This window comes from Bemisia tabaci, chromosome 5, assembly GCF_918797505.1.
Source record: "Bemisia tabaci chromosome 5, PGI_BMITA_v3".
Lineage (NCBI taxonomy): Eukaryota > Metazoa > Arthropoda > Insecta > Hemiptera > Aleyrodidae > Bemisia > Bemisia tabaci.
Window position 1 is genome coordinate 2,538,323 of NC_092797.1, and position 25,082 is coordinate 2,563,404.

Below are 25,082 nucleotides of genomic sequence, written 5' to 3' on the forward strand. Positions count from 1 at the left end.
GATTATATATTGCGGACATAATTTTCTGAAAAATTGGGGGGAAAATATTCCGAAGTTTCCAAATGAATTCGTGTATAATCAAAGGGAATCTGGCAAAGCCTGAAGGTTCATACGGCGTTTTTCCTTGCCAAGGCAGATATGACCAATGATCTTCTTGCTTCTACACAATTTTACGCGAACTTCCTTCGTTCTTCCAAGGGTATTACCTGAGAATATCGTACAGAAGTGCCCAATAATACGTGGCGTGGCGTGATCTGCGATAAACCAATTTATTTACTATTTAAACCCATGAAAAAGGATCGATAAAGAGGGTGTTCGCAACGAACAACTCAATAATTGATTCTTTACCATAGCTTCAAGTGGAGAAATTTCGATAGCCGACCATTCACGTCTCCCCACTGGCGGTAATTCTTAGTCGTAACGGCGATTTTAAACACAGCAATCGAAATGCGTGCTTTCAAAGTTTCACCGTCGAAAAGCGAATTCATCTGGAGAGCTAATCGTGGAATTTTAATGCTTCGAGGACGATAGGAGAGTTTCAGCTGTGTAAAGCGCTCCTTAACGATTCAAATTCACGACCGCTGCATGCAGACTCACGTTATAATTATGCACAGCAGATGATACCGTGTTTCATTAATTCAAGGGCTTAGAATGTCTTCCGAAGATCAAAATTGACCAGAACTTCAAGTTTCAACCTCTCGAGAGAGAAAGAAGAAAAAACCTTCTACCATGCGAGATATGTATATTATTCCCGTCGTCTTTTTCAACCAAGACTGGTGCAACTCCGAAAAGTTCGGATAAATTTTAACTGCAGAAATAAGAAACGATAATCGACAGAGGCGTGTCGTACTCTGCGATTTATCGATTGATCTGCCATACGAACCTATGGCAAAGAATCGATTATTAGAATGTTAGGAACGAGCACCTTCATAATCGATTCTTTGCCATAGCTCCAAACGAGAAATGTATTATTCGCGCGATTCGCGACAGATAATCCAACGTATTAATGCTAAAAGGAACTATATTTAAATTGATTAAAACTAAAAGAAACCCGTAAATCCTACGCACGTCGGCTTACTTTCGTCACTCTTGTTCACCTATAAGAATTTCATCTATGAGAACAAGAAATAAAAAAATCCTGAGTTAAATGAAAACGAGGGTTTTTTCGCGTCGTTAGTGCTTATATCAGTACGAGTTGCATACGCCGCCCCTGGAATAAATGTATCTCATTTTTCAAAAAATGTATAGCACCGTGTAGAGCAAGAACATTGAAATATATCAATATGTCAATGTTCTTGCTCTTCCGTATGTTTCTTTCGTTTCAAGACAAACGGAAACAAACACAATATGGAAATAAAGCGAGGGAAAGGAAAGGATGCGCGTTAACGACGACGCAGAGATACAACTATTCGCACTTGATGGACGTCCGTGCTGTATCTGAAAAATTGAAGGCGCGATGACGCGAAGCGTGAGCTCTCAATGCTATGCTGTATGCTGTCAATAAGGTGTCGCTCAGATTCGGGAGGAACCTTTAAAAAAGGCCCGAATACGTCTTTCCTGTCTTCGGCTGTGTTGATACTCTTCCGTTCTTCTTTTTTCAGATTTTTGTCTGATTCTTTTTTAGGATGGATTTGCAGATCCACGTCTTAAGCTCGTGTAAACTGCAGAACTGGGGCCGAATTTTGTCGGCTCTTTCGCACGAAGTGCAACATCCATCGATGAGTCCAAACCGCACCACCGGTCAATCAGAAGCGCTAAGCCGGACTTAAGTGCAGTCGAGACCCGTCCTAAGTATATTTAAGTACGGTGGAAGGACCGACACAATTCGGCCCTGAGCTCGGTTTTTTTGGAAATAATGATGCTTGGACGGAGAAATATGCCGCAATCACACGCTGAATGTGGGAGCTGAATGTGGCTTGAATGTGGAAGTCATCGGCCCGATGGCGCAAAATTCAGGCGAGAAGAATAGATTTGATACACATCTGGTGAAAATAACTAGAATTTGCGAAATTTCAGCTGTTGAGCGATGACTGTTGACTTCCATATTCAGCGTGTGATTCCGGCAATGGACACTTTTCCAGCATGAATTTTCATTTCCTCTCGTAGTAGCGTCATCTGTATCGACAGCATGAGGTGTGACATCATTTTCTGGGTTGGATTTCGAGTCCTGGCCGGACTGGGGCCGGGAGTGCACTCTCGCTCTCTTCAGCCTTCAGCTGGGCTTGTCGGCGGCGTGGCGGTTGGAAGTTGGATGGATGGTTGGCTGGGCCGTTGGAGGCGCGACCGCGGCGCGGTCTCCGGTTCGGTCCCGGCGGAAATGCCGTTATTTCTCTCTGAGCTTCCGACGTCACTCGCCGAATTTCTAAAGCCCCGCATGGGCCACATCAGCTCCATGCCACGTCGCTCGCTCGTCCCACAAAATTCCCACTCTTCACTCTCTGAAATATTAACCTAACATCTTATTATACTGCCGTGCTACGGAAAAACGCCGTATGAAAATTCCAGAGTCGCCAAATTTCCTTCAATAGAATGTTTATTTTGAAGGAAAGATATGAAGATTTTTCCTTGAAATTTTCAGGGACTTCAGGCGAAATTGCGAGAAAAATTTGTCTGAAAAATTGGAAGAAAAATATTTACCACTTCCCCAAGAAATTTTTAATTTATCAGAGGAAATTTGGCAACGCTTGAAGGTTAATATGGCGTTTTTCCTTGGCACGACGGTTATCAGGGGGTGCAGGTTCTTTCCGATCCCATCACCGTAGCACCAGTTTCCAATTCCAGTGATTTTTCCCGGTGCATTTATACGAGGAACACGTTGGTGCCATTGCGGCTTGACTCTCTCTGAAAACGTCCAAGCTCAAAATAAGTTCTCAAATTTGAGGCGTAATGGTGGGGCCATTCAAACGCTACACCTACTGAAAAGTCTAAACCTCTACACTCAAGTCCCCCTAATGGGACTCTTAAAAAACTGGGCACCCAGGCTAAATTCGTTCCTTGATAGATGCACGAGACTTCCTGAAAGAATCAGGCTTTTTCCAGAAGTGCCTGATTGTTATGCCAATCCGCCCTACCATTCATTCATTCAAATTGTTCGTGCACAGATAGGGAGCAAATACATTAGCATCAGGATTGCCCTTTTATGAGGGATTTCCGAGGTTGCAGCTACGGCAACCCTGAAAATGCATGTAAGCGCTCTACATCCGTGCACGAATAATTCGATTGCTTATTAAGGTGGACTTTCAGTGCAGCGTAAGGAATTTCATCTATTACGGCCTCAACTGTGAGAGCTTTGTTTGAGCTTGGAAGTCACTTTTTTGTGAACTCTCGGAGATGAAAGTTTAGGAAAAATTAGGAAATTTGGCATTGCTGCTAGTGACTAAGCGACAGTGAAACTGGAACAGTCACATATAGTTGTCACTTTATTGGAGATGCTGGACAAGGTGCGAGGTTAGGCGCTCCGTTACATGTTCCCTTCAAAATTGTATGTAAAACATGAATTATTACACGACGCGACGGGAGGCTCGAAAGTCAACTTCTAAATGAGTTACACACATGCGTTCATAATCATGAACATTCATTAAATAGCAGGAATACCAATGACATTATTTGTATGATTTCAGTTCCATTCGACCCATGTCAAGTGTATACACGGTAACACCTCCCTGAGTAGTAATTCAGTTTTTTTTTATAACTTTTCGCTGGGAAAAAAGCCTTTGACATTAAATTTGAAGGCGAAAACACATGACGTGATAATTTAATTTAAAGTATTTCTAATTCAGCCGGATAGCAGTGGCTGTTGAAAAAAAAATTAAAAAATTTCTGAAGGGAAAACTCTTAAAAAAATGTTTAAAATATCTGAGTTATGAAACGGTTTTTGTTCTTCTTTACGTAAGCAGGAACTCTGCGCTTTTACGGGCTTTTACATCACTGTATTTCGGTAAATTTTAACACCAATGTTACGTCCATTTTAAATGAAATTTTAGTTTTTCATGTTGGATTTTTGAAGTTTATTTTCTGCTTAAGATCGATACATTATGTTTACAATTACGAACATTTTGATGTGAATTTTTTCACTAACTTTTTTCAAGTAAATATCACATAAATTTACTTGAAAGTAGTTAGGTCCACTCGTTCATTTTAAATACTTGTTTTACGTTTTTTGCAGTTCAAAATTTACAGTTGACGCTACTAGAGTGACATCCATGGTACTTTTTCGTTATTTCCTTCGGTATTCATATTCTTGATGTTTCCATGAAATTTCGCGAAAATTGTCTCCCGAGAAAAAAAACAGCTTCTCTACTCGAAGAAACAATCGCTGGACGATTGAGAAAGTTGCACAATATTAGCAACTCCAATGACGGTCGAGTTATTTTGAGTTTCCACGCTACAAGAAGTGACTGGTGTCAAATCATACAATTCACTTTTGATGGCACTTGTGAAGAGTGGAGTTCACCTACACAGAGACCTTGACACAGCCGGGAGCGCGGAGTGAACTTAAATTCCAAGGTTGATAAACGCGGGTCAGTCCCCTAGCCGGCTAATTGGCTTCGGCGCTCTGCCGTAAAGCTCCGCCGTAAACCGTATCCCCGCTCCGTCACCGTCCGTTCGTTCAACCAGCTGTCTTGCTCTTGATTCTTCATTAGGCTCGCGCAAGCCTGGATTTCCCTTTCCACCGCTTCGAGACCGCTCAAATATTATGCTAATTTGCCCACTCATCAAAAGTCAATCCTTTTCCAGGGATATCGCCCCAAATTTGAAACTAAAAAATACACAGGAATCCATCGAGAGAATCCATCTCATGCTTGAGTGCCTTGATGAGGAGAGTATGGACAACTCGACCTGTGTAGCTCTGAGGGCCCAAAATGACGACAACGTGAAAAAGTGAAAAATGAAAATAACTAGAAAAGTGTCGCTGCCAACGTAAGTATACGTTTGAAATATTAATCAATAGGGCCGACTGCGCATTGTAAACAAGCCTTTTTAAGGATTAAGACTCTGAAACTGAGAAAATTTATGCGAAATCAAAGTCTTATGCGTGCTTTTATAATTTTTGGTGGATAAGCTGAATTCCTCTATTTTATCTTGAATTTTATTATCGATCAGACGAAAAATGGATTTTTGCAATTTCTTTGATGCAGGCTGAAAGTTAACGCAAGGCTCAGCCCTACCCCCCTCCTTCTGTAAGGCTGTCGGAGATCCGCTCCCTTCCATAACTTGCTCATAACGCCTGGATGCAACCATTCATGCTTTGAGGATATCCGCGTTTGCATATTTAGAAAATTGAAGGCGTCTTGGCTCCTCTCGTTCGTATAGCTGTGCATGCAACGCAGATACTTTAATACAATAAGAAGAAGACACGGTAAAATTATTCAAGAGTTAATTTCGCTGCCAGCTGACTTTAATTGGGTTCTTGAGGGCCAATGTAGAGAACTCAATCTGGAGGAACATGTACAATCGAAGAAGAAATGTATGACACTCATGGAATAAATAGTTTTTGGTATAAATACGTATACATTACTAGGTGTTCAAAACTTGTTTCAGAGGTTGGAAATTAAAAAATTTAGAGAACCTACATAAGGACAATATTGTCATCCGTGCACCTCTTCGACTCTTTCATCAGTTCTAGGCTTATCATGGGGCTAACGATTGCCTCTCTATTTTTGGGATTTTCACGAGGCTCATCAAGTGAACCTTACCACGAGTATTTTGCAGTTTCAATGGGAACATGCAGGTTACTGGCAAGAATAGTGTGATTTCAGGCAAAAATATCGATCGAATTGGGTTCAGAATTAACTCATTTTAGAAGTTTTGTTGTGAAAATTGGGGTACGTATTGAAGTAAGACGCTATATAATCTTGTTTACATTGGACCTTGAAGATTCCATGAAAGTAGAGTTTAAATTCCTTCTGATCCGTCAGTGAATCGACAAACGTATCCTAGGGATGATAGGAAGGGGCGGGGGGGGGGGGGGGCTCGATTTCGGGGTTCGGATATTCCACAACGTGAACCGTGACGAGAACTAGTTTAATTCGGTTCTAAGTTCCAGGTCACGTTCATGGAAATCCGACAGAGGAATGATATATCCGCGGGACCTCCGTTACCGGGTAGGTCTCCCAATCAGTCTCACATAATGAGTATACCCATAATCTCCGACAAAAAAAAAAAAAGGAGAAAAAAAATAAAATCAATTTATGATCAATTTTATGCTGTTTTGTACGTACGTAGATAGTGAAACAAAATGCATCTCAAGCTATGGTAAAGAGTCGATTATTAAGGTGTTCGTTGCGGAAACCGTGTGTATCGATCTTTTCCCATGGTTTGAAATGACGGATCAATCGATAAATCGTCACCTTCCAGGCAAAGTATCACAAGCGCCATGCGACGTTTAAAAATTTCCGCCGCCATTTTATTTTTTTACTGAGAAATTGTTGGTTGAATCTGTTCGAAAATTTCACTACATTTTAACGGCAGCACAAAGAAAATTCGGTGTAATTTTCGGACAGGTTCGTTGAAACAATTTCTCTGTAAAAAAACATAATGGCGGCGGAAATTTTTAAACGTCGCATGGCGCTTGTGATACTCTGCCTGGAAGGTGACGAAATCGCAAGGGAAGACAACGAGTACGTAGAAAAGGCAAAGAATAGACTGGCCACAAGTTGATTTGAACAGCTCGAAAGATTCAGTTAAGGAAAGAGGCGTTGTGTGAGCATGGGGCGTTGTGCGAGCATGGGGCGGTGTGTGCCCTGGGCTGTTGTGTGAGCAGGGGGCACCGGCGGGCGTGTTAGGAAGCGCATTAGACACGACAACACTATGAAGCGTGCCCAACTCCGACTCTGCTCAAATAAAATTATCCTATTACTCACCCGTTGGATAATTGTCGGGAAAAATGAAAAAGCATGATTTGAACCTTAACCTTGACAGTAATTAATACGGTATAACTAGCATCGCCGTGCTTTCCACGAATCGGAAAATTAATGAATAGGCAATTCCCCTGCTCCATGCTAACTTGACGAATATTAGCTCCTATAATTTTGTCAGCGCGCACTCCTCTCCAAACCCGGCCCTGGATAACTTGGGCATTATTATTTTAAACCGGGGGGCTATTATAGTCGTTGAATCCCGACAATTTTCCGATATTCGATATGGCACAGTGATTTATTTATCTACAAAAGTAAATTATGAGAAGGCGAAGAAGAGAAAAAATTACAAACAAAGTTTTTTCTGTAATTTTTTCTTTTTTACCCCTTTTCTAATTCACCAAGGTAGATAGGGCCGATTTTGTCCACAAATACGGAGTTTTAGGCATTCGACCGCAAATTCCCAAAATCTGCATTTTCCACTAAAACCTACACTCAGACCCATGTTCAGATCAGCATCAGACCTGCTCCTCGATTGTTGAATCGTTATCGAATGACCTTGATCGATATATAGTATTGTTAAGATATAGGGATTTATCGATCAGAAGCATTCGATAACGATTCAACAATCGACCCGCTGAGGGCGCATAGTGAATCGGGTCAATAGGAGAGGTCGGACAAAATTTGGAAACTTTAAACGCCTATAACTCCGTTGATACGAACCTTTGAGACTTTAAAGCTAGTCCTCTTGGTTTCCTCGTGACAGTCTCTACAATGAGCACCCCTTGAAACTAAAAATTTGACGAAATTTACATTAAAATTTGCAGTTTTAGTCACAAATGTCATGTCCGAGCTGTCTCATTGACTCGATCCACTGTGAGGCGGTCGAAAATGACCAATTCATGATGCATTTCGTAAAATGCAGACATTCAGAGGGCAAAAAATTGCCGAGTTGAGGCAATTCCGAGAGAGCCCAAAAACGAACCTTATAGATACTCATCCTCTCGTAAATGGACTACATTTTGCGACTCGGAACTGCAATATCTGGCTCATCTGGAAAACACTTATGTGCATGGGAAAACCAAAGACACACACATTGTTTCTGCATCGAGCCGGATATTGTAGTTGCGGATTGCAAAATATAGTCCATATTACTGTCCAATTTCATACTGCTTAGAGAGGTGCATACTAAGGTATTGAAAAAGATCTTACTTAATTTCGCTAAATCAAAGCGAAGCCAGACCGTATCGCACAACGTGCTCAGCTCTTTAGATACCTCGTTTCCGATACATTCCAGCGTTTTAACTGTAACCAATAACGCCCATTTCCCGAGAAGATACGAGTGCGACGAGGCTGTGACGGACGCTTGAGCAAGGTTGCCACATTCTAAAATGAAATTTAGCAGGGTGTCTAGTTTTTTTTTTTTTCATTTTAGGGAAATCCTGATGAAATCCTGATGTTTCCTGATTTTTGACTGCTAAATCCTGATTTCATAATTTTTCCAAATCCTGATCGAATCCTGATTTTTTGCGGGAAAAAAAGGCGAATGTAACTTCACAAATAGGTAGCTCGATAAAACAATCCGAATGGGCGTCCGACTTTTCTCGAATCCTGATTTTACGACCGATTTTTCCTCAAATCTTGATCAAATCGGGATTAAATCCTGATTAACCGCAAATCCTGATAGAATCAGGAAAATCGGGAAAGTCCTGATGCTAGACACTTTGTTTAGAAACTTTACACGACTTTAAAGGCAGAAAAATGTTGATTTCTAGCACTATCTGGCAACGCTGCGTTTGAACGAAGTTCTGATGGAAGAGTTTTCTCACTAGAACGGTGTCTTCGTTAAGCAAGTCAGCCGAAGAGCGTGGTGTTTCACACATTCGCACATTCTGTTGCGCTATGAACGCTATTTCACATTCGTCGAAGCTTTGGCAAGCTTGATTAGAGGAACGAGCAGCATGTCCAGAAGCATATTGCATCCAATTCCTGAGAAACTCGGTCGTCACAGATAACTAACTACAGGATGCTTCAGAAATCTCGTTCGAGGTTTGGAAATTTTCTTCAAGAGTATGAAAACTCTTTGAAAGGGTCGCACTTACACGTCAAAAGTATTTTTCTAAGAGGTGAAAAAAACTCAAACGAAGAACGACTCGTTAAGGTAGGATAAACTCTACAAATCCGGCTCAAATACCTCATTTTTTTCTGATTTCGAGAACCGGCAATGTTGTGAAGCATTTTACCAATCAATGAATTTTCGGTGATGAATGAATTTTTGCTGTAGCGTAGCGCCGCGAGTGAGGTGGTGGGCGGTGAGTGCCTGGAGACTCAAAACGCCTTCGGTTATGTGCGCATGCAACACGGACATCAGTGAAGCTCGAATAGTTGCGTCCGGGCATTCCAGGTGTTGTAATGGAATTCGCGTAGTGTTCGTTGCATGCAACATTAAATTAACCTGCTTCGCTTGTTTCTCTTGCGCCTCAACTGAATTGCCCCCCCCCCCCCCCCCCGATGAAAATATACACTTGATTTTCATCGATCATTATCTATTATCCGAAAAATGCCTTGATTTCTGAAATGTTTTTCCACGTTGCCCTTCTAAAATATGAGCTGCGACCCGACACTTCCTGACCTAGGAACGACGAATGCGGAGGAGTCGTCTCGAGGGTACTTCAAGAAACAATTTTTGAGGCGTATCTCGACATAATTTGTTTTTGTGGAAGAGTTAAAGAGAAGTCCAGCCAGTGGCCTGATTGTTGAAATTTATGTCGGCACGACAAGAATCGAAAATCGATATATTACACGGCGCAGATAGGGCTATGTCTTGTCTTATCGTGCCGACATAGCCAGTTAAAGTTTCAACAATTCGGCTGCAGGAATATACAACAAATTCAGAATCCGACGAGGTAGGGCGCAAAGCTTAAGGATACAAATTTTATACACTACTCCCGGCTCACGGCTGGTTTCTCTGGAGCAACGTTTGTTTTAGCGCAAGCTACGCGAAAGCCGTATTTTCTCATAGGTCTCGTTTTCGTTTAATCGAGACAAATTTTATGTTTTACCTGTTTCAGTGATTTTATGTAAAAAGAATTTTGAGAGAAACTCGATTTCGAAAATTTGAGACTTACAGCACTCTTCACTGTCACGGCAGAGCTGCCAAGACCTAAATCAGGCCTCGCAAAGAGGCTGCGACAACAATGAATGAATGGACGGCTGTTGCCTAATTTCACGATTTTATCGGATTATTGCACACTCAATGGTTATTATTCGCCTATTGTTCTCCCACTGATTTTGGTGAGCCTCCGACATATGTCAGGAGTTCCGCGCTGTGCAGCACAGTCAGGAAAGGACCCTACAACAAAACGGCCAAATCGGCCTAAACACGGAATCGCACGATTTTCTCAGGAATGATAGAGGGTCTTCCCAGACACTCAAAACTGGTCATATTTTTTGCCTAACCCCCAGGGAAAAGGGGGGAGAGGGGGTCAAAGTCAAAACCTTTAAATTAGCATAACTTCTCAACGGTTTGTCGTAGAAAGATGATCTTGGTGTCAAAATTTCCAGAAAAATGAGAGCTTTCAGAATATATGTATGAAATTAATTAAATTTTAAAATTTGACCCACTTTTGGGGCATTTTACAAGGTCCCCCTTTCGTAAATTTTCGTTTCTTGAGATTTTCGGTTGTTCGGTTCGCACGGATCAAAACAAAAACAATTTCAAATAAAAGTAGAGCGTTTAAGCTTTAAAACAAGCCCAAGATTATCTTGGGGAAACGATTAGAAGCGGAGTTATGAGTCTTCAAAGTTGACGCGGCGCGCGGGAACCTTGTATGTTCCGAGTCTCAAGGTCACCTGCACGCCCCGGATTGCCTGCAGGTTGCAAGTTTTTGTGTTTTTATGCTTCTGTAGGTCATTCTTAATGTAAATCATTCAATGAAGATAGTTAAATCAGATTTTTTTTATTTTACACAATGGGCCTTCGGCGAGGTACACAACATTAACGTCAAAAAAATTTAACTGCGTTTCAAATAGCCCCCTCAAGAATAACTGAGACTTGTTTTGAAGCTCAAAGCTCGTCTGCTTCTACGAGAAACTATTTGGCTTTACCAAGTGAGTTCCGTCAAGCGCTGTAGCTTATAGCTCAATTAAAAAATTTTAAAATTAGGGGTACCCCAAAATTTGGCATCAATGGGTTATAATTTCTAAATGGTTCAGTTCTCTATGGAGCATATGTATATTTGAACTGAGGGTCCATGGTTTCTTCTAAATTATAGGAGCAGAATCATCATCGTCAGTAAATGTTTAATGAGGTATGACGGACATAATGGTTGATACTCTAAGCCCCCTCTCGCTCCTCCCGTAAAATTAAAAAATTTCGATTATTCTATCTTCATTGAATGATTTACATTAAGAATGACCTACAGAAGCATAAAAACACAAAAACTTGCAACCTGCAGGCAATCCGGGCGCGCAGGTGACCTTGAGACTCGGAACATACAAGGTTCCCGCGCGCCGCGTCAACTTTGAAGACTCATAACTCCGCTTCTAATCGTTTCCCCAAGATAATCTTGGGCTTGTTTTAAAGCTTAAACGCTCTACTTTTATTTGAAATTGTTTTTGTTTTGATCCGTGCGAACCGAACAACCGAAAATCTCAAAAAACGAAAATTTACGAAAGGGGGACCTTGTAAAATGCCCCAAAAGTGGGTCAAATTTTAAAATTTAATTAATTTCATACATATATTCTGAAAGCTCTCATTTTTCTGGAAATTTTGACCCCAAGATCATCTTTCTACGACAAACCGTTGAGAAGTTATGCTAATTTAAAGGTTTTGACTTTGACCCCCTCTCCCCCCTTTTCCCTGGGGGTTAGGCAAAAAATATGACCAGTTTTGAGTGTCTGGGAAGACCCTCTATCATTCCTGAGAAAATCGTACGATTTCGTGTTTAGGCCGATTTGGCCGTTTTGTTGTAGGGTCCTTTACCGACTGCATGAGAACGTGGGCAGCCACGTATCGCACGTCATATCTTATTTTTTAATTTTTTCGCGGCTGATTATTGCAATTGTTAGACAAACCTATACTGCCGTGCTAAGGAAGAACGCCATATGAGCCTTCAGGCGTTGCCATAATTCCTTTCATAACCAACACATTCACTGGGTTAATTCTGAATATTTTTCCTCCAATTTTTCAGAAAATTTTGTTCCCAATTTAATCTAAAACGTCGGAAATTTTCAAGGAACAATACCCTTAACATTCTACAAAAATACATGTTTTATGCGGGGAAATTTGGCAATTCTCGAATGTTCATACGGCATTCTTCCTTAGCACGGCAGTATAGAAATGTGCGATTAGTATCAGTGGTGGGCGGGAGCGGGCGTTCGACTGTAAAAACCTCAGTGTACGGAACAGAGCAGAAAATTTGATAGCAGGCATGCAATTCATTTTTCTCTGAATACTTCTCTATTGACCAAGAATTCCCCTCGAGGAAAGCTCAATTTTCAGGTTAAATTACAATTTTTCCTGAAAAGACCGTAGTCGTCTGGAAAAAACTGAGTCAATTTTCATCGCAAAAATCTACCCTGAATCCATTACCAAATTTTTGGCAAATCTAAAAAGAAAAAATGTTGACTCGTGTTATTAAAGTATCCTATGCAAAACACCAACTATAATCGATCATTTTCCTTAGGTTTTAATGCACCGCGTTTACCAGAAAGGAACCAAGCCACATCAACAATTACCGAACTTCACTGGGAAATTTACTTTTTTACACTAAACGGTCGTGCGGAATGCTGGGTTTTCAATTGATTTTCTGCATATTGCGAAGCAAATTCCTCAACATTTTCAGAGGGATCCGCATGAATGTTTTCTGTTAATAATTAAATTGCCCAACGAAATTTGGCAATAGCTAATGTGGCTTGGTTCTTTTCTGCTTAACGCGATCCGAATGAAAGGTCAATGGATTCATCGCGAAAGCAAAGCACACCGCTGGATGTAGAAGGCAGAAGGCTCCCTCTAAAATTGTTCCGAGGGGTTTCGTGAGATGAGCGATCCGAGGGAGCGACTGATGGACAAATCATTGACTGATGAAATTTGACAGTCACTTGTGAGATTTCGTCCGGAGGTCCTTGAACTGGGAGCGAAGCATCAAGACTAGTATTCAAGTACCCCGGAGGTTGAATGAGAGAGTAAAATGAACTGCGTTTCAGCCGGGCTCCATTGGATTCTTTCTCGAGGAGCCGGGGGCGGGGGCTTTTGAGAAAAAGGGCATTCCTCCCTATCGAGGACGTGCCGATATCGATAACCCTAGTCTGACAGACTTGGGGCTTACGACTCCGAACACACGTCGGACGGGGAAACATTGGAAGTCGGGAAGAGGTATGAAGGAGGAAAGAAGGAGAAGAAGAAGAATAAGATGGGAAAGAAGAAGGAAAGAAGATGAAGAAGAAGATGAAGAAAGAGAAGAAGAAAAGAAGAAGAAGAAGAAGAAAAGAAGAAGAGGAAAAAAGAAGAAGAGGAAAAAAGAAGAAAAAAGAGGAAAAAGAAGGAGAAAAAGGATAAGATGGGAAAGAAGAATGAAAGAAGATGAAGAAGAGGGATAATATGATAAAAAAAGAGGAAGAAGAAGAAGGATACGATGGGAAAGAAGAAGAGGAAGGATAAGATGGGAAAGAGGAAGAAAAGAAGAAAAGGAAGAAGAAGACGAAGGAGGAGAGGAAGAATACGTAGAAGAAGAAGAAGAAGAGGAACAATATGAACAAGAATAATATGAGGAAAAGGAAGAGGAGGGGAAAAAAGATAGAGAAGAAGGTGGTTCCGCCGGAGATCCTGAGGTGATTCGTCCCCGGTAGTAAAGAAATGATATCCGTATTTTGAAAACACAATATTCACTGGGATAAAAAACTATAAACTTACGCTTACGTCTAAAACAACCATATCCGAGGCGTTACAGAGATAGATCTTCAACATACCTGAAACAGAATAAAAGAAAATTCAGTTAACTACAAAAAACAATAGAGCGATTTGAGGAGATTTCAAAATCTGATTTTAGATCTACTTTAAGGGAAATCCCAAATTCAAAATTTTTCCGCTGCGGAGAGCGGGTGTAGCTCTCGAAATACTGTCTTCCTATAATTAGCATCCTGCTTTTTTGCTTGGGTTAATTGTATCTAATTAGTTGCATTTATTCAAAGGGAGCTCACATGGTATCACTAAAGAAATGTATGAAAATCACATGAAAGACAGATCGAAATCGGTTAAGGTCTTGATAATCTGGAAAGGCCCCAAAATGTAGGAAAGTCCGGAAAATGTTTCGAGGAGGAAAGAAAAAAGAGAAAAGACGTGAAGAAGCGTAAATTGTGAAAACATGTTGAAAATTTCACAATTTTCAAATTTTTAACAATGTCCTTCAACATTATAGTTGCCTCCCTTAACTATGGATATTTTTCAGTCAGTGAGAAAATTATGGAAAGGTTTCAGGCTGAAATCCATAAAAACGTGGAAGAGACACGCGAAAAACAGAATTAGTTGTGGGAGGATGATAAACAAAGGGCAATTTTTGGGTCCTTTCATATTTTGCATACTTTTTCCACAACTTTTCATTGGCTTTCATCCAGTTGGAGACGTGCAACACTGCAACATTTTTGACCCTTAACAATGTTACCATCTACTCTTATTTTGTTGGTTTTTCTACATAAGCGGGACCTTCCCACATTTTCATCGAGCATTTTCTGCACGCCTGGATTTGTTTTTTAAAACGCTTAAATTTTAAAATGACTTTAGAACCGCGGATAAGTGGCACAATTGGAAACTATATTGTCCCCGAGGCTCCAGGCCCAGAGGTTGGAGGCCCGGCATACCTCGTCCCCCCATGTGGGGCCCTGAATTCTTCCGTCGCAGTCAAGTGCGTAAAACTTGCGTGGGCTCTACTTTTTCTTCTAAAATTAGTTTTTAAGTTCAAATATCAAAATATTCTCTCACACACATGTTCGAATGATCTTACAACGGATAAAAATCACACGGAAAAAATTAAATTGCTGATTTAACAATTCAGTTGCTAAAAAATTGACTGCAATATTTCAACGTAGATTTCACAACATAAAAATACTACTTTAACCACTATTTTAAGCTAATTTAACCACGGGGGTGCTTAAAGTAGAATTTTTTTGTTGTAAAATCTACATTGAAACATCGCAGTCACTTTTTTAGCAATTGGATTGTAAAATCAGCAATTTAATTTTTTCCGTGCACAGTCTGCTGAGCAATTAACTTTTTGTCCCTCAGCCGAATCACTTACAGAGATCTGACAACGAGCAAGCTACAATTTAAACTGCCTTCGTCCGAGATTAAAAATGTGACTATAAAAATAAGTAACCTTATTCAGACTATTTCAAGGTCGGCTCGCGCCCAAAATCATGAAAGGAGGATGGTAAAACTCGCAGCGCAATTATTCGGCTCGGTATGAAGGTTGCCAGATTATGCCATTAAATATGGATATTTTACACAGGTTCAAGTGGGAAAACTGCTGATATTTCAGCAAAATCTGGCGACAATGACTCAGTTCCTCGCTTACGTTCCGCCGCACTTCCATACGCTACGAATGCTGACCCAGCAACAACCAAAAAAGGAAAACAAAAAACTGGAACTGGAACTCATTTTCCAAAACATTAAATTGGACGTATTTCTATCAAACGGAACTATGTGCATTGAGTCATGAAGCCTGAGACCCATAAGAATACATGCATAATAGGGCTCACGTCATAATGCATATAGTTCTGTTTGACAGAAATATCAGCCGACGGGCTCTGTGTTCCTCCGCTTCGATCTCTACTCGTAGTAATAAAATTTTTTTACTCTCCTAAAAGAAATCGGCTTTAGCAGCATTGAGCATCGTCGATTGTAAAATCGAATGCAGGCGGTATTAAGACAAAATGTCCAAAAATAAATGTCCAGAGTACAAAAATGTCCGAGGTAATGAAAATCCAAAAGTAAAAAATGTCCGAGCATCTGGAGTGTCAAATAGCAGTAACTCGGCCAAAATATGACATAATTTGACCAAGTGGCAACATAGTGAGATTGAAGGCTTTCTCAACGAGATTATGAAAAAACCAGAGATAAAAATTGTTCCTATAACCTATGTTCACGGTAATTACTCTTTTCGACCGTTTTTGTTAAATTTTAGTGATAAAGAACAAAATTTAAGTGATGACAAACCCCAAGCCATGTGGGCTGATCTTTAAAATTGATGGACGAGGCGACTGAAAAAAAGGTAACAGGGAAAATGGATGCAACCGGTTAGTTGAAACGGGTGGGTATTATGTAGACTGACAATGAGAGGGAAAATTATGAACTAACTATAGTCAGGGGTGCAGAAAATTATTCGACCTACTTCAGGTAATCAGGGATTCGGCATCCGCACTAGGAAATTTCGCGCTCACAGTAATTTTCACTAAAATATAGCGCTTTTGCAGTAAATTTCTCAAAATGTAACGCTTACGAGGTAATTTCTTCAAAAAAAAAACAAAAAAAACTCAACAATAAAACAGTGATTCTCTAAAGAAAAATTCAACAATTTATGCAGTAATGTTCTAAAAAATTCAAATTTTTAGCACTAATTATGTAAAAGTCAGTACGTTCCCACTAATTTTTACAAAATTTCATGATCTTTGTCATAATGTTTCGTAAAAATCAAAGCGTCGAGACGTCAATCTTTAGAATAAAACCAATTTCTTTTTTACTGTGACCGAACCTCTTTCACCAGTTCTTTTAACCTCATAAGAGCGGTCATACAAATCGAACGCTCAGTTACACGAAGTGGATGGGTTTGACGGACCGATTACTTCGGATGATAGAACACGATATTTTCCTTTTTTTTATGGATATGCAATTTTACCTGCTTGGAAGTCAAAATAGTTGCATCACGTGTTGTGCCCCATCCAACTTTTCTACTCTGCGTTAAAGTCTCTGGGTCAGTCGAAAAGAGTTCACGTTCTCCTTCATTTCGTGAGAATGCAATTTTATCTTCTCAGAAGTCAAAATAGTTGCATCACGTGTTTCGCCCCATCCAACTTTCCTACTCGGCTTTAAAGTCACTGAGTCAGTCGAAAAGAGTTCACGTTCTCCTTCATTTCGTGGGTATGTAGTTTACCTACTTGGAAGTCAATGTAGTTCTATAACGTGTTTCGCTACATCCGACATTTCCAGTCTAAAATGCGTCTAAATGAACGGTTTTGCGAATCATAAGCGTCTATACGCGATTTTCCAGCATCATTGTAAAAAATTGAGTTACGCGTTTTCATAGCAATATCGTTGCAAAAACGCGATTTTTCCGGCAGCTTTGTAAAAACATATTTTAATATTTCTATGAAACTTCTCGACACCAGCGGGTCGATTGTTAAATCGTTATCGAAGTATCCCGATCGATAGATTCCTATCTTAGCAATGTTTTTTATCGATCGAGGTCATTCGATATCGATCCAAGAATCAACGATCGGGCAGCAGTGGGTTATCTCTAACAGGCAGCACGGTCTGCTCGTTTGAGATTCGAGTCTTCTCGCTTGAGGAGTGGTTCCCGGTGAGGCAGTCAACCAGTACAAATGTTTGTTTATTGGAACGTGTTTGTTTACACTGTTTCCGAAGTCCTCACGAGTGGCGATGATTCGGGGAAATAAGAACTCCTCTCAGTATCGAGGGCTCTGCATTGAAGATAAGCGATCGAATTTTTGACGAAATCCCTGAATCCAATAATTCGTCGTCTCCCGACAGGTTGATTATAGAGATTGATAGATTAAAGCTATAGACGAAGAAGAAATGAAAATGGAGCAATCATATCGGTTGAAACGGGTGGTTCTCATAGACTACGCGGGGAAAAATGGTGAGGAAAAATCATTTGTGTGAGAGCCACCCATTTTAACCCGAAGGATAGCTCCATTTCCCTACATCTTCTTTGTCTATCGCTTTGTCTATCGCTTTGTCTATCCATTAAACAATCATTCAGCAGATATAGCTACTCTAATGAAAAGCCTTAGAGGAGGGGCCTCGGGCGGCTCGGACGATCCGGCAATGGGCGATAATCCGGCATCGGCGTGTGGCACTGCATAGTTGCCAGACTTTGCACACATCCCCGTTCAAGACCATGTGGAATACCGGCTGTTTTGCAGACGATGTGGCGACCGGGTGGCACCGGCACTTACGTACCCATGCTAGTGAATGGTAACAGGCACCAACAGTTACCGGGAGCCGGAGCCCAAGCCGGTTGCCCCTACCATGCCCCTGCCATGCCGCACCGCCGCCGCCGAAGAAACCAGTCTTCTGCTCGGCGACGTCAGATCGTCGTGGCCGTCGTCCGCGCCGCGCCGCATCGCTTTGCACTTTCATCGGTTTCTCGCCGCCCCGCGTCGTGCCGCCCTCTCGGCCCCGGACCCGCTCCATGCGCCGTGGATGCGCCGCGCCGATCCGATTCCCCGAGCCGCCTGTCGCCGCTCCGCGGGTACCTATAATTTCAGCCGTGTGCAGTTCCAGCCTCCGGCCCCCGGCTCCCTCGAAAACAGGACCCGAATCACGGACCACTCACCCGAGAAGGCGCCAATTCTGTAGCGGCCAGGGGGCGGACCCCCAGCAGCCTGATCGTTAAAATTTTGTGTTTGACGGGTGGACATGGATGACATGGGTTAAGTGGCGAAGCGTGATTGGTCGGTTATGTCTTATCGCTGCTTTGTCGATTGGAATGGACGACATACTGTCGGAAATTCAAAAGGTACCTTTAGTTTGCCTTCCATTCCAATCGACAAAGCTTGACAAAGGACGACAAAGCCGCGATGAGACACAGCCGACCAATCACGCTTCACCATTTAACCTATGTCATCCATATCCAACCGACAAACACACAATTTCAACCATGTACCCTACAACAGTTCGGCAGGCATCTTAATGGGACTTTGTTCTTCCTTCCCCTCCTTGTTTTGTATAAAGTGTAAACAAGGTGCAACAACCGATTGTGAGCTGCGGATCATGAATTGCGGATTCCTTGGGGACGACTACCTTGCGTATCATCCCATTCCGAAGAATCTGCGTCAATTTTGCGACCAAAAAGAAATTATGCGGGGATACCGTACCCTCTTGAACTGGTCATTTTGGGGTCTAGGGTGGCCCGATTTTAAATTTTTAGGGGTCAATTTAGAACGAAATTGTCCGTACTTTTCAATTCGAACGCAACCGAATCGGAACTCGGTCGGGAACATCGACTTTAAGGATTGTGACCCCTAAAAAGGGCTACAGCGGCTCGATTGTTGAATCGATATCGAATGGCCTTGATCGATAAAAAGCATTGCCGAGATAGGGATTTATCGATCGAGTTCATTCGATAACGATTCAACAATCGACCTGCAGGAGTCTTGGGACCGTGAAATTTGGATTCCTCGGGGCTGATTCTCTATTAAACCCCGCGCCGCGATCCCGAACAACCAAGGAAAAAGCCTGATACGGGTGGCCTGGAACACCCTGTACAGCTACTCTAATCCGGATTTTGTGGTGCTTTAATTCTCACCCCGTAAGATGCAGGGTTGCCATAACTTCTTCATCTTCGAATTCCCTGACTTTCCCCTAACTATCATTGCTTTTCCCCGACTCCAAAATTATTTGATTCCCTGACTTTCCCTGAATTTCGAATAAAACTTACATTCTTTTCTGCTAAACGCACCTCACGTAGCTCCCTAATTTTTCCTGTTAATTCCCTGACTTTTCCTTACTTTTACCGGTTCAGGGTTGCCACAGAATTTAGAAAATGACATTCCCTGACATTTCCCTGACACATTTTGGTGAAATTCCCTGACAACTGAAGATGTGACGGATGGTTAAGAAGGCAAAATTGAAAATAGTTTTCAGGCAAAATTCGTTGTTTGAATCCTCAAACCCATTCTAGAAAGCAAATGAGGTGATTTAACACATTTGCCCTGACATTTTCGTCATTTTCCCTGACATTTCCCGGTTTTCCCTGACCGTAGCAACCCTGCCGGTTGCCCCAAATTCCCTAACTTTGCCAGAACCTCCTGGTTTTCCAGACCAGCGGCAAGCCTGGTGATCCATGGTCCAGGTCCATTCGGTAGTGAAATGAATGAGGCTGGAAGTAAGGGCTGCCGAGCTGGAGGCTGGCAACATCTTAACAATGCTTGTGGCGTTCTCTCGGTGGCCGATTTGCGTCGAGTCATACTAAGTCCTCTGCGGAACTCAAGGACTTCAGCTCCGTGTTTACGGCATGGCACGGGACGGTACAGCGGCCGGTGCGCTGCGCTGAGTGCGAGAACAGAGGGCCGAGTGCCCACTAAAATTCATCACCGGTTCCACTCCACATAACCTCCGGCTCAATGTTCCCAGTCCCACTCCAACACAATATATTTCATCCAGTCTCGCGCCAACATAACGAGCAATGTAATCCAGCCAAGTAAAAGCATATGCCCGGGAATACACGAGATTCATCAGGGAGTGAGCAATTTCAGGGAAAATCAGAGAAAAGTCAGATAGTTCAAAAACCAGGAATCTTTCCCTATACCACTTTAAGCCGTCTCGTTTTTAAATTTTACCGAAATTTCAGCTAACTATTGTAATTAAGGTTGCCGTTATTGTAACTTTCAGGGATTCATCGGAACGTGAAACATTTTAGGGAAAATCAGAGAAAAATCAGAAAGTCTGTTCAGAAATTGGGAATCTTTCCTTACATATCACGGGAAAAAGTATCACACTCCCAACTATACTCCTGGAAGGTTGATTTTGACGCCAGATATAGGAGTAGTTGCACCAATCAGAGGTACGGCTCAGACAACCGAAAGTGTGGTTGGATCAACCATACCTCTGGCTGGTGCAACTATACTTTTACATCTGGCGCCAAAATCAGCCAGAAGAATAGTTGGACTCAGGGTACTTTTTTTCGGTGGCCACTTTAAGCCGTTTCGTCTTCAAATTTTGCGGAAATTTCAGCAACCTATTGTCCTTATGGTTTATTTTATTGCACCTGGGCCGGCAATATTGACCTCTCGAATAGAATGTTTCAATCTTCAAACCATCATAATAATTAGGAGGCTTTCTTTGACCAGATAATAATAAAATCAGGAAAGCTTTTGGAATTAGATGATGAATGTGCATATAAAGCTCAAATACAACATTGTTCTTTTTAGCAGGAATACACCTATCTATTGGTTACCACCACTAATTTTCTTGATTGTTTCAAAATCTTTTTTGAAATATTTTGGGTTTTTCTCCGTTTTAAAGAAACATTGAGGAAATTTCTCAGGAGTTTTCAGAGATATTTGATGAACGTCTTTCAAGGGTGATTTCATTTATTAGGGTTAGTGGCGTGGCGTGCTTTGCGATACATCGATTGATTTGCCATTTAAACCAATGGAAATGTATCGATAAACAGGGTGTTCGCAGCGGACACCTTAATATTCGATTATTTACCACAACTACAAATTAGGAAATATCGATACATCGCAAAGCACTGAAGGGTTGCTCACGTTTCGCGATGAACCAGACTGATCTGCCATTGAAACCTATGGAAAAGGATAAATTATCAGGGTGTACCTCGATAATCGATCCTTTTCTACAGCTTCAAATGAAGAAATATCGATATATCCGCGCTTCGCCACTGGTCGGATCGCGGTGCGAACCGCTCTGCACTCCGAATCGTAAATCAGCAATTAATCGAAGGATTATTGCCACGAGACGCCAATTTCATCCTGATTTATCAACGGTGTCTCGATGCAAAATTCAAGTCGACTCGGAGGTTCATCGATAGATCAATTTATCTGCCATTTACACCTATAGAAAAGGATCGACCGTTAGGGTGTTCGCAACGAGCACCTAAATAATCGATTTTTTGCCATGGGTTTAAATGGGATAAAATCGATAGCCGAGGAGGATTCATGCCTCGCCGATGGTTAATTTCTACATGGCGCCCATAAATTCTCCTTTGACTCACGGGGCTTTGAACTGGTAGGAATGGTCTCAGTCTTATCATTGAAAACAGAGGGGGGATCTCAGTCGGACTGCTTTTCGCAATAGGGAACTACCAGCTTTGGCTCATCTAAAAAACCGACTATCATGCATGGGGAAATTAATGGTGCGTATGTCGTTTCTAAAATGAGTCAGAGATAGTCGTTCCCTGTTGCAAAATGCTGTTTAGTTGGACCGAATCAAGTGCAGAAACCCACTAAGGTGTATCAAATTTGAACCGAGAGAGAAAGGTTTGAAATTGGACTTCATTTTGCAATTAGGAACTACAATTTCTGGCTCTTTTGTAAAAGCACTTATCTGCGTATGAAAACTTATTGCATAATCGTTGCTTCTAAAGTGAGCTGAAAGTTGTACTTCCAAATTGCTATAACTGTAGTCTAATTCCATCCTTCCGCCTGGATGTCATGGACAAAGTTTAACTACTATTTTTACGCTCAAAAAGTTTAAGACTCTAAAAAGGTCAAGGTTAAAGCAAGAGGAGGGAAGGGAGGGGAGTTAGGGTAAGGGGAAAGGTTATTTGACTCTGAATGTTTCAACCGCATTCCCATTTGCACGTTTAAAAATTCTTCAGTATGTTTTATTCCCCGAGAGAAAGCAAAATAAATTAGCTCTAGAAATGTTCTATGAATCTCTATCGATGGGTGAGGGAAATGCAAAGGAAACATAGAAATAGAGGGCAGCTCTCTTCAAAATGGAAAATATAATAAAAATAAATCACGATCGAAAATTCGCAACGTCGCATTCGAGGATACGCATTTTTCGACTTGGGCCATTGGCAATATATTCTAATGTGCACACATACACATACGTGCTTCTGGTTATATTCAAAATCCACCTCCAAGCTCACCGCGGACGTTCGGTTCCAAGTTGAGGCCGTAATGGGCCTAGGACCAAATTATAGGAGAGCCCAGTTGGGTAATTAGCCACGTACTCCATACGCGGAGAAATGGCCGGACATGAGCATCGAGCCAGGTTGCCGCGTTGTGCCAAAACATTTCCACGGGTGACACCAACTTGGAATTCCCACGGGTGGCAGACTTGCGCAACCCGCGTTCACGTTAACTAATCACACGCCCGCTACAACTGTCTTAATTAATCATAGAGTTGGACACCTCTGCAAAACCTAAGTCTATTGAGGCATCGCGAGTTTATCATTCTGAGGACTTCGCAGGGTGACTACAGACAACAGACTCTGCGTGAAAAAATTCCTTGAGGTGTCCATGTGTTCCCTGACCAAAACCATCAAAATTTACGCCTTCTTTCCGCATCGACAATAATTGGATTTCATTTTGCAATTTGGAACTGCAATTTCTAAGTCAGTTTAGAAAAAAACGTATGTGCCATTAGTTTTCCTACGCACATAAGTGTTTTTATGGATGAGCCAGCAATAATAGTTCCTAATTTCAAAATAAAGTCCAATTTGCACACGTTGCGTTAAATATGAATAAATTTTAGCATTAATTTCCATACAAAAGGCGAAAACATGGGAGCCTTTCTTCGGCAGGAATTAAATGAATTAATGGAATTAGTGAAAATGAAAACACAACAACTAGAAAAAATGGAAATGTTCAAGTGGCCGTTAAGGAGAGACGCTTTAGGTATGAAAATGGAGCATATTTGATGAATGTTGGGCGTTGGTGGTTACCAAATTGGTAAGTTTTCATTCTCACTGATTAAATTATTCAATAATTTGAAATTGCAATCCTTGTTGAAAATTATTCAGGAATAACGAGATTACAGGGTCAGACTGGCCATAAAGCCATTCTGCCATTGGCAGATAAGCCCCCTTGGCGCGCCGAAAACTCGCCCCTCTGACAGATAGCAAAATAAGGAGAGAAAAAAAATTACGACCGAAAATATATGCGGAAAATTTCTTAAATGAACGGAAAAAGAGAGAGTTAGGAGTAGAGAAAGGTGCTTCTACGCATGATAGTGGTGAACAGAGGTCCAAGAAATACTTTCTGAAGCTTAAACACTTTCCTGTGAACTTTTCACCTTTTTGTTGACATACAGGCGCTTTATCATCCCCTTTCCTTCATTCGCTACGTGTCACTCCCTTACAAGCGAGGGTCGGTTCGATTTTTAGATATACGCACCCTTGATAGACCTCTTAAGAGACCTTCAAACGATTTTGTTCCTTCTCAAAATTACTATTGATTTGGACATACCATAGCATATCTTGGGCAAAATTACCTGTAATTAACTCGAAATTAAAAAATAAGAGGCATCTAAAGTGTAAACGCGATACAACTATTCGCGCAAGATAGATGTCCACACTGCATATGAAAAATGTAAGACGCGATGACGTGAGTCGTGAACTCACAATGCTCTGCTCTATGCTATACTAGTCTGAAGCACCATAACGAATATGACGAACGCACACAAACGCAATATAGAAATAAAGCGAGGGAAAGGATGAGCGTTAACGACGGCGCAGAGATACAACTATTCGTACTTGATGGACGTCCGTGTTGCGTCTGAAAAATTGAAGGCGCGATGACGCGAAGCGTGAGCTCTCAATGCTCTGCTATATGCTGTCAATGAGGTGTCGCTCAGATTCAGGAGAAAAGTTTAAAAAACAGGCCCAAACACACCTCTTCTACCATCGGCTGCGTTACTCACGTAGTGCTTGAAGCACCATTACGAATAAGACAAACGCGAACAAACACAATATGGAAATAGAGGGAAGGAAAGGATGCGCGTTTACGACGCGACGGCGCAGAGATACAACTATTCGTACTTGATGGACGTCCGTGCTGCGTCTGAAAAATTGAAGGCGCGATGACGCGAAGCGTGAGCTCTCAATGCTTTGCTATATGCTGTCACTGTCAGTGAGGTGTCGCTCAGATTCGGGAGAAAAGTTTAATAAGAGGCCTGAACACATCTCTCCTACCTTCGGCTGCTTTGATACTTGTTCTTTCTTCTGTTTTCAGGTTCTTGTCTGATTCTTTTTTAGGTTGGATTTGCAGACCCACGTCCAAACTCGTGTAAACCTCAGCACTGGCTCGGTTCTTTTGGAAATAATGGTGCTCAGATGCATATAGTGGCTTTAATTTTCTATGTTTTCTTTAATTTCGGAAGTCTGTCGGTTACTTCGATACGTTCAATTTTGCATTTTTACTCCGTACGATTAATAAACTTTGATCCTTAAAATAGCGTAAACTTGTGCTGCTTTGCCAAAATTTTCTGAGCCTCTCTCCACGAAGGGGATGCTCTACCAG

General features: G+C 41.6%; 1 protein-coding gene across 1 annotated transcript in view; it reads right to left on the minus strand.

Annotated features, from left to right (window-relative positions):
• The window catches only part of mgl (low-density lipoprotein receptor-related protein megalin), a 188,165-nt gene that overhangs the window by 130,597 nt on the left and 32,486 nt on the right, over nucleotides 1-25,082 (minus strand). The gene's annotated exons all lie outside the window — the stretch shown is intronic.